This window comes from Terrapene carolina, unplaced genomic scaffold (assembly GCF_002925995.2).
Source record: "Terrapene carolina triunguis isolate 2854851 unplaced genomic scaffold, T_m_triunguis-2.0 Scaffold24, whole genome shotgun sequence".
NCBI classification, from domain to species: domain Eukaryota; kingdom Metazoa; phylum Chordata; order Testudines; family Emydidae; genus Terrapene; species Terrapene triunguis.
In genome coordinates, this window is record NW_020664375.1 from 2,122,044 (window position 1) to 2,133,646 (window position 11,603).

Genomic DNA, 11,603 nt, shown 5'->3' on the forward strand with positions numbered 1-11,603 from the left:
AGGGATGTGCTGGCCGCTGCTTCCCGCCGCCCCCATTGGCCCAGGACGGCGAACCGTGGCGAGTGGGGGCCGCGATCGGCCGAACCTGCCGCATCAGCAGGTAAATAAACTGGCCCAGCCCGCTAGGGTGCTTACCCTGGCGAGCCGCGTGCCGAACGTTGCCGACCCCTGATCTAGTCTGACCTCCTGCACAACGCAGGCCACAGAATCTCACCCACCCACTCCTGTAACAAACCCCTAACCTATGCTTGAGTTACGAAGTCCTCAAATTGTGGTTTAAAGACCTCAAGGTGCAGAGAATCCTCCAGCAAGTGACCCATGCCCCACGCTGCAGAGGAAGGCGAAAAACCTCCAGGGCCTCTGCCAATCTGCCCTGGAGGAAAATTCCTTCCCGAGCCTAAATATGGCGATCAGTTAAACCCTGAGCACGTGGGCAAGACTCACCAGCCAGCACCCAGGAAAGAATTCTCTGTAGTAACTCAGATCACACCCCATCTAACATCCCATCACAGGCCATTGGGCCTATTTACCTGTTAATAATCAAAGATCAATTAATTGCCAAAATTAGGCTATCCCATCATACCATCCCCTCCATAAACTTATCAAGCTTAGTCTTGAAGCCAGATATGTCTTTTGCCCCCACTACTCCCCTTGGAAGGCTGTTCCAGAACTTCACTCCTCTAATGGTTAGAAACATTCGTCTAATTTCAAGTCTAAACTTCCTAATGTCCAGTTTATATCCATTTGTTCTTGTGTCCACATTGGTACTAAGCTTAAATAATGCCTCATGACATTCTGATTAAAAAAGTAGAATGATACAAAATTAACACGGCACACATTAAATGGATTAAAAACTGGCTAACTGACAGGGCTCAAAATGTAATTGTAAATGAGGAAACATCATCAAGCAGGTGTTTTTCTAGTGAAGTCCAGCAGAGATCTGTTCTTGGCCCTATGCATGTAAACTTTTTTATCAATGACCTGGAAGACACCATAAAATCACTACCCATAATGTTTCCAGATGACACAAATATTGAGGGAGTGATAAATAAGGAGTGATACAGATTGATTTGAACTGCTTGGTAAGCTAGATCCAAGCCAACAAGATGCATTTAAATATAGCCAAATGTAAACTTATACATATAGGAACAAAGAATGTAGGCCATACTTACAGGATGGAGGACTTTGTCCTGGGAAGCAGTGACTGAAAAAGATTTGTGGGGTCATGGTGGACAGTCAGCTGAACATGAACATGCTGTGGCCAAAAGGGTTAATAAGATTCTTGGCTGTCTAAAAAAGGGAATATCAAGTAGCAATAGGGAAATCATGTTACCTCTGTATTTGGCACTGGTGCGCCTGCTGTTGGAACACCATGTCCTGTTCTGGAGTTCACGCTTCAAGGAGACTGTTAAATTGGAGAGGGTTCAGAGAAGAGCTGTAAGAATGATTAAAGAATTAGAAAGCATGCCTTGTAGTGACAGACTCAGGGAGCTCAAGTTATTTAGTTTAACAAAGAGAAAGTTAAAGGGTGACTTGATCACAGTCTATAAGTACCTATATGGGGAACAAAAATTTGATAATGGGCTCTTCCAGCTAGCTGACAGAGGTATAACAATGGCTGGAAGTTGAAGCAAATGAATTCAGACTGAAATAAGGCCCAAGTTTTTAACAGTGAGGGTAATTAACCATTGGACAACTTACCAAAGGGCATAGCGGATTCTCCATCAGTGTCAATTTTAAAATCAGGATTGGATGTTTTTCCAAAAGATAAGATCTAGTTCAAACAGAAATTCATTCAGGAAAGTCCATGGCCATTGTTATGTAGGAAATTACAATGGTCCCTGCTGGCCTTATAATCTATGAATCTAGGAAAGCAGAACCCTCCCTCACTCATAGTGGTTGTAGTGTAATGGCAAAAACATGTGGACCATGAGAGTCTTTCCATTGACTCCAATGGCCTTTGGATCTGATCCTTAAAGTTAATTTCAAACCCTCAGCCTCCCTATTTTTGGATCTTACAGTGGGCATAAGTGTATTGTAAAAGTCAGTAACTCAGATTTAGGGAATCCAGGCACATCCTCAATATATAAAACAATAAAAAGCTGTTCTCTTCTCAGTGTAAAGTGTGAAACTCTAAAAGCCCCAGAGCCAAAGCTCAGGCAACTTTCATATGACAAACAAATTAATTAAATTCTAACCAAATCTAGACAATAGTTGATTGGAGAAAGAGATTCCTTTATGCCTCGAGTTCTAACATTAAACTTTAATTTAAATGAATTCATCTTGATCTAGCACAGAGAGCTCAATATCTTCTGGCTGTGCCACTTTGAGCCAAGGAGACATTCTCAAGCATCTTTTCCCCTCCAGACAATCCAATTTAGATATAGACCCACATTTATATATGTGTGTGGGGCTTAGGGTTGTTTACCTAGCTTCTCTTATATTCACACGTGTCTATCTACTCTGTGTCAGCATTTATGGTATCTGGATGCTCTCAGTTCTACAAGGGACATGATAGGGGAGGGAAATCTCCAGAAAGACAGACACAAACCTGTTCTTATTATTAGAGCAGGAAGCTTTAAACAATGTAGGATTCATTTCTTCTCTCTTTAATTATTGATTTTTTCAGTCCACAGCTAGATGAAGCCCCCTCCCACCCCCCACCCCCATCAGCCCAACTTTCATGAGTCTTGTGCTCTTCCCATCTCAAAATTATTTATGATTTGTATTACCATAGCCTCTTGGATCCCCAGTCATAGACCTTTGTGCTAGGCGCTGTACAGACACAAAATAAAAAGACGGTCCCTGCCCTAAAGAACTCACACCTACATTGCCATTGCAGCTCTGTATCTGGCTCACAGCTGCGCTGGTTCATTTGCCATCCATGGGCCACCATTCTAAATCCTTCCTGAATCACCTTTTAGCTGCCTGTCTTGCCATGGCGCCAGCCAACTGCCACGTCCTTTTCTTATGCCAAATGACATTTTCTATCTCCTCACTTTCATGATTCAGCATTTCAGATGTAAACAGTTCACAGCACTCAAATGGAAATAATGCCAGATTTGTGTGGGCTGCAGGTAAATTTAGGTCCAGAGAGAGGAATGTCCCTTGTAATACGGGCTTCTTGAGAAGGATGCCTAGAAGTGTTATGTTAGTCTGCTATTTCTTTTTATACAATGCCAAACTTCCTCTAAATATCCCCTAAATAACCCTGGTTGACAAGCTGTAGTCTGACACTCTATCATTCAATTGCTGAATTTCATGGGTGGGGAAAAATAAATGAATGTTGCTTCGTGATTCACCTTGGCACTGCAGTATTGAGCTCCCTAAGGGAACCTGCACACTGGAAAGTCAGAGATTAATTAAATCTTCATTTTAATCCTTCCCTATAAATGGAATCATTTCTGTGAGCTTCAGCTGAGACTGGATTTAGCTCTCTACCCTCTTACCCACAGCCACAATGTGCGCCCAGAGGTAAGGTTGCAAGATTGTTCACTGAGGGCGCTTTGCCTTGGATGCATCTCCTAGTTTCTGAATGTGTTTGGAATTGGAGAAAGCAACTCTTTAAAATATTCCAAGTGACAGCTGTGAAACTGCACTCAGATCTGGGGACCGAGTGAAAGAATACACAACAATTGCTCTTTCTAGGATGATGGAGTCAACATTGGATGTGGTGGCAGAAACTCAAGTCCTGTCACCTCTACTGTAAATACATCACTTTGCATATTCATATCAGAGCAAGGAAAGTGCAGCCCTTAATTATTCGGAGAACTGTGTGCTGCAGATGAAAAGGAAGGGCCATAAAATAAAATGACAGCATGACTGAAAAATGTTACCCTCTATGTGCAGGGCTAAAATGGAACATTCTGGGTTTATGTAAAACAGCACAGTGATATTTCTAGGTTGTAAATCTTAGAGTGGGTGGGACTCTCAATTCTCAAGAGCCAAACAGGGATAGGCCCCAAATATAACCTCCTTTTTATACACCTGTTTGCAAAAAATCGATGTCATTCTCATGTATCTCAAAACAAATGTTTAATCATTCCTCTTAATAAAAATCAGTGCCAGCTGACCAAATGTACTTATGATAAACCCTACAACAACTAATGAGTGGTTGTGCATGTTGGAAAGAGAAATGAAAGTTAAGAAGCAGATTCCAGTTTCTAAGAACTTCCAGGCAGTTATAAATAAAGAGCTGCTGAGGTCAAAGCTGTGCTAAACTATTTAAACATTTATAGTAAACTAGATTTCATTCTAGGGTGGTTGAGACCTAAAGCTGCATCTACTCTCCTTTTGAGATCTTTAGTTGTAACTTTCAGTTATTCTATCAGATGGGAACTGTGCACCAAAGAGAGTAGAAAGTATTCCGGGCTTGCTGAGACATTAAAGATGACAAGGAAGGGGGAAAAATTGGTTCGCTCCTTTTTGTTTTGTTTATGATGTACACCTCTACCACGATATAACGCGACCCGATATAACATGAATTCAGATATAACATGGTAAAGCAGCGCTCCGGGGGAGGGCGGGGGGGGGGCGGGGCTGTGCACTCCGGCGGATCAAAGCAAGTTCGATATAACGTGGTTTCACCTATAACGCGGTATGATTTTTTGGCTCCCGAGGACAGCATTATATCCGGGAAGAGGTGTATACAGAAGGCCCAAAAAGTTTTCTTTCACCCCCACCCTCAAATGAGGCAAGTCAAATCTGATCTCCCCTGACTTTGCTGGGGTAGCCTTTGGAGACATAGATTTAGCATGGGAGAGGTCTCAGATGTGAGTGTGAAAGTTCTTGGCCTTAATCAAAGAGACAGGAGTGTTAGATTCTTAAAGACGTATTTTCTCCTGTGTTTCTTAGACATTTGCGTTAAGTAGGTTTTAAGAACAACAAAAGTGTTTTAAATGGCCTGAAGAAAAATAATTTCTCTCCGTTAAGCAGGTTGCACATTCACAATATCCTTGATTGCCAGCAGCCTCGTGGTTCTCCACAGATGCTTTCAGGAAAAACAGGGTCAAGATGACCTGAATTTCTCAGGTAAAAATGAACAGGAAAAATGCATTGAAAAAATAAATTTTTCCGGCCACCGTCTCACCTCATAAAGAAGCAAAAAGAGCATGCATCCAATTTTTTTTCTGTGTGTGTCACCTTTAAATTACATTCAGTACAAGTCACCAATGGTAACTTAGAAAAACAAAGTGCAGGTCTGCACTACAGTTTAAGTCAAGCTAATTTATGTCGCTCTGGGGTGTGAAACAGACACTCCACTGCCCCCAAGCAATGCAAGTTATAGCGACATAAGCGCTGTCCACACTGGTGCTATGTCATCAGGAGACGCTCTCCTGCCAATGCAGCTTCCACCTCTCACGCAAGTGGAGTAATTATGCCGATGGGCGAGCACCCTCCCACCGGCAGAGAGCGTCTTCACCAGACCTGCTGCAGCGGCGCAGATGCACCGAAGCAGTGCTTCTAGTGTAGACCTGCCCAGAGACTCAAAATGGTGAGGGGAAGGAGCAACAGTAAATGTGTCTGACAGGCATGTTATGAAGGTATCCATGAGTTAGCTGAAGCTGCAATACAAGGAGGTGTGAATTAAAAGAATGGGCCAGGGCCCACCTCTCTCATGCGCGCACACATACACACACCAAAAAACAACAAGGAGTCCGGTGGCACCTTAAAGACTAACACATTTATTTGGGCATAAGTTTTTGTGGGTAAAAAACCCACTTCTTCAGATGCATGGAGTAAAGTTACAGATGCAGGCATTATATAATGACACATGAAGAGAAGGGAGTACCTCACAAGTGGAGAACCAGCGCTGACAGGGCCAATTCAATCAGGGTGGATTAGACTGGACTCCTTGTTGTTTTTGTGGATACAGACTAACACGGCTACCCCCGATACTTGACACACACACACAAACACAGCGTAGGACAAGTCTTTATTTTGTTATGTTAATGGCTTCAGCACCCTTACACTCATCATCAGGCAGTTTCAACATTTCCTTTTTGTTTTTTTGTTCAGTAAACGTGTTAATCATACACGTAACTGGGTGCTGTACATACTGCTGATTCACCTGACGGGGCTTTCCTTTCTAATGCCAGAGCTATTTCACAGGGACCTAGTTTCTAAACAAGGCCACAGGGATATGTGGCTGTTCTTAATCAGCAAGGACACAAATAGCTCTTACTTGCTTTGCAGCTAAATCAAGCATATGGTACATTAACATGCACCTACAATCTTCATTTCCAGCATATTCACTTATCCTTGGTGCAGTCCTAACTGATTTAGCCTCTGTCAATCAGGAAAAAGAAAAAAACAAGGAAAAAAAGTAGCTGCAATAGAAAGCTCATGCAGAAGGCGGATGCAGCTTATTGAGAACATACCATAAAAACAAAACAACCCCCCAACCTAATTAAAAGAACATTATTAAGATTAGAAAGTCAAGCACTCAAAAATTATGTCATGCATGATGATGATGGGCCAGATTCTCAGCTGGTGTAAACTGCCATAGTGCTGTGATGTAAATGGCACTACTCCAGTTCACATCCGTCAAAGATCTGGTGCAGACGTTTTAATTCCATGATCATATCCTGTTGTTTCCCCAGAACCTCTGCCTAGTGAAGTGCACACGCTGGAGGATGCTCAGGGAATGAATGAGGGCTGTGCAATGAAACTAAAAATAAAGGAGTACTGGGCAGTTTTAACATCGAGATCGCTGTGATGTATTGCAGTTATAAGATGCTCATCTCTGCTGTAGCCGGGGGCAGTGAAACCTCAGTGAAAACAAATGTAAAAGAAAGCTGTGTGTACAGCCTGGGGAGATCCCTGCCAGTTTCCTGAGTAACCAGAGAAAAGATACGGTAAAAAATTTTTTTTAAAAATTCCCAATTTTTACTTTGAACCTAGTGCATTCTGGGACCGGACTCAGGCTGTTTACAGAAATGACCCCTTCTAGGTTATGGGACTGAATGATGGGGAATAAAGTGGTTGAAAATTACAGCGAGGTTGGAGGTATAGTTTAGATAGGAAGATAACAATAATAATTCAGTTTAAGAAGCTGGGACTAGGGAACATCATGGGCTGAGCTGTGGCCTTATTTGGCTTTAAAGAATTAAGAGTTGATCTTTCTCTGTGATTCAGCATTGTTGTTACTGCATGTGTGTCGACTAGCAGAATTATATCTGCACACGACCCAGTGCATTCCAAGGGAGAAGAGCTTGATCTGTAACTGGAACTCTGCAACTCAAACTGACTTTCAGCTGTTTTCCAGTTACTGCTAAGTATAAGGTGCAGAGTTCCTTGTGGATAGTGGGTTTTGATAACAAAGCTTATCTAGCCTTGCCAGGAAAAATGATAAGCTCTGAAATAGGTTACAAATGAGCAGCACTGAGTTTAATGAATTATAAAATAATTAAAGCTCTGTTCATTTAGTTTGGCTTCCTTAGTGCCCATCCCAGCTTAAATAGAAGCAGTTTGCTCATTAACTTGGTACAGGGGTGACTGCACCATTCAGCCCCTCCCATATCTGACGCACTTTAGTTCACTTTCAGAGCCACACCCAGTACAGGTGCAACAAATTAGTCACTACCCTGAAATGCAAATGCTTTTTGTTTGTGGCTTTCCATTCAAGGATATTGCTTTGGGTGTTCTCTGCACTTGTAATGGCAAAAGAAAACAAACCTGTATCAGAATTGCAGTAGGTCAGCTCAGGCTCCCATTCAGCTCAAATGGAACTGACAAACAGGCTTAAAATGTAACTGGAATCCAAAGCTGAATAAGACTGTTGTCTGGTTCCAAAAACTAAATCCAAAGGCCTAATGTGGAGGATGGATTATCCCACATCTACCTACTGTGGGGCCATCTGGTGCTAGCCACTATCAGAGACTGCATACTGGACTAAATAGACCCTGGGTCTGAGCAAGTATGGTAACTCCTGTGTGCTACTAAACAAGGACAGGAGGAGGGCCTGTTAATTAGGCTGTGACACCATTCGTGCCTAGGAAACTTCTTTACATAGCTTGTTATTTCCTGCTCTACCAGAGTTTTGTTGATTACATTTTATTGCAGCTCTAACTTTTTTTTTTTGGGTCAGGGGTAACAAACATGCGGGAAGAATGACGTATGCAGATCTCAGACTACAGCCTCTGGGGAGAGAAACCACCACGATAAGCTGCCATTAACTGGCTCTTCCTCTTTTGCTTCCAAAGGAGAAGAAAATAAATCAGTGTGGACAGAAGAAAATGTCTGGGATTTTCTTACTGAGAACACATGTTCCACCATTTCAGTAACAGCCTCTGCTGACGCCTATCATTCTCAGATAGTTAATTGAACCAAATCCCATTGGAGTCGGTCACTTTTCCAAATTCTTGACAGTTTAATTTATCCCCTCTAATTACTGAAAGCGATTAGTGCATATTAGAGACTAATTGCTCACAATTTTCAGTTTTGTAATTACCAATAACCACATTTTAAGTCTCTAGTTAAGCTTTATTGGCTTATCCCACTTTTGTACAAATGTAAAAAAACCCAACAATACAGCCATGACTGAGGATTTATTTTTGTATGGCTAGCAGGGAGTTTAACGCTGCACTTCACGCACAGAGATCAGCATGGAGTGATGAAGACATGGAGTGGCATTCAGGAGAGCTGGGTTTAGTTCCTGGTTCTATCACAGACTTCCTATGTGACCTCAATACCCTCACGCCTTTCAGGGAACTGTGGGAGTTTGGAGTCAAATTCCCATAAATCCCTTGGTTCCTTCCCTATTTTTCATGCCATTTTTGAGCTCACTGCCAAAAACATGGAAGCAGCACAGAGCAGCAATGCTCTTTTGTTCATTTGAAGGACAGGACAGGTGAATCTTTTGTCCTAATGAGCCTAGCATTCAGACACAGGGTACCGAGGATCAGAGGCAGATTACCAATTTGTGGGGCCCTGGGCCAGAGCAAGTGAGGGCCCCTCCCCACTCCTTCCACCTGCAGTCTCTTCCCACCCCCGCTCCTGCTAGGGAAATGGGGTCGGGGCGCCGGGACTTGCCCCACTCCGCCCGCCTGGCGCTCCTGCCAGCGAGCAGGGAAGCCCCCGCACCCTGGCCCTGCTACCCTCCAGAAGTGCCAGGTGGGTGAAGCAGGTTGGGGCCCCTGGGCACAGGCCCCATTGGCTTATCTGCCACTGCTGAGGATGAGCGGACAGTGAATAAAGCTGACCAGGCAGCTACTGCAGGTATTCACTGACTGGTTGCATGTGGTCGTTTTGGGCCCGCACCCAACCAAGTGGTGGGGCTAGATCATGATGCAAAGCTGGGATGACCTAGCAGTGTCTTCAGAGCCCTCAGTGGGAGGGCACGTTCCTCAAGTCTTGTGCTGAGCTCTCCACCCAGCCCTGCAGCACACAGGCCCCAGCATGAGGAGAATTGCCCTCACGGGTGGTGACTGCCATCTGAAAGCTTGCAACCCCAGTTTGCTATTGCATGGCGGGCAGTTAGTCTGGTGTGTTGGGAAATCTCTGATGAGGGCAGTGTCAGCTCGCCCCACTTACCACACACTGGGACGGTCCTGGTTTCCCACAATGGCTTAAAGTGTGCTAAAATCAAACAAGTTGAAACATGCTCGTTGCTAAAGCATAGCTGGTGCTAGTAGTTTTCCTAACTACTGTAGAGAGAGAGATTTTTCCCTCCAGACCGTGCTAACCAAACTGTGCAATAGAAAACCATGGAACAGATGTTGCAACCGCATGCACTATCTTTGGGGACCATTGTATTAAATTTAAGAATGGTTTACGTAAGACTGTGTTTTACCCCATGGGAGAGGGTTACCATAGCTTCTCCAAGAACTAAAAACAGTATGGGGGGAGAGGTGATTAAGATGAGTCGCTAAGACTGTAAACGACTCCAGCGTTACATCACCCCTGGTGGTTTGCATCTACTCTTTCAAACTAGGTTTTCCAGAGACCAAAAGACGAAGAAAGAACTTGGGGTAGATACAGCCTGCAGTAGTTAATGGTGTCTAGAATTTGAGCTGTGTATCCCTTCCTGAGGTGACATATACCCAGTCAATAAGAGGATAGACCTGACTGGGCATTCCTGGAGTGGACCACAGAGGGGGAACACAGGTGACAACTCCCACCACATAGACTAAAACATAGTGTATTAATATGGTTATAGCATGGTTTGCAAGGCACCAGACCAGAACCATGCTGCTGATAATATGGTTTTAATCACAGGGCCTTACACTCAAACTAACTGCTGCTAAGTTTGGGAACCAGTCCAGCTCTTATGCAAGAGGGTAAACATTAACTGTCATCAGGTGGAAGTCTTGTTTCTTCTGGGGGTTGTTAAATAAAATGGCACAAACAACTGTTGCTCCTGGACTAATATGGCCTCCCATGTGTGGCAGGAAACGTAAGGTCTTGTCTACACTCAAAAGTTGTACCACATCAGCTGTACTAGCATAATTAAACCAGTACACTCCCCCCTCATTATGGCAGCAGTTTAAATGGGCTTATGCCAGTATAGGTTATATACCCATATAAAGAGGGGAATAAGCTGATCAGTGGTTCCCAAACTGGGGTTCGCAAAAATGTTACAGGGGGTTCTCAGGAAAAAAAACCCTAATGGCGGACAGAGCTGTCCCTAGGGACCCTGGCCTGCACGGGGCCAGGAGCCTGGAGCTAGGGTGACCAGATGCCCCGATTTTACAGGGACAGTCCTGATATTTGGGGCTTTGTCTTATATAGGTGCCTATTACCCCACACCTCCTGTCTTGATTTTTCACACTTGCTGTCTGGTCACCCTACCTGGAGCCCCTGGACTTCCAAGAGCTAAGCAGATCAAAGCAAGCATATCTATCACACTGAGGAGATTTAAACTTCAAGACTACTTATAAGAAATGGAAAGGGAGGTCGATATTTTTTGCTGTTTTTAAAATTAAATAGGCAGCTAGTATTGTTTTTGAAATTATTATGAAGAACAAATTTAAGCTTTGTTGTAACATGCATTGTTTGCCTGGACTGCTCAAGAACTGAATGCTTGTGTAGGAGGAACTCTTCGAGTTGGCTTCTTAAATACCTTCATGCTGTTTCCCATCTGATACTCCTTGATGAAACATAGAAGCCTTGTCTTATAACAGGCTTATTTAAAGTGATACAAGCTACGAAAGTGAGATCTTGGAATAGTGTTGCCGTTTTCATAATGTAATAATGTAACGTAATGTAATGATAAATAATAATTATTAATATATAGTGTGTAATAAGCATATCACAAAACCAAATTTTATATTTGCAAGATCACTGCTTTTATAATTTATACTCAGATAAATGAGAAAATCCCTGGAAATATTCATTTTTAAGAGTGGGTTTGCGAGACTCTTTTAGTGAAAGAGGTTCACAGGTTGTTAAAGTTTGGGAACCACTGAGCTAGATCAATATAAGGCATCTTTATAGCAGTATAACGGCACCCACACTGGGGGTTGTATCAATATAACTATTTTAGTTAAAACAATCACACCCGTAACTGATATAGTTATGCTGCAGTGGCCCCCAAACTTTTCAGGGTTGGGCCCCCCACCCCATACCCCTGTCTGCGCCTCCTCCATGGGCTGAGGCTGGGG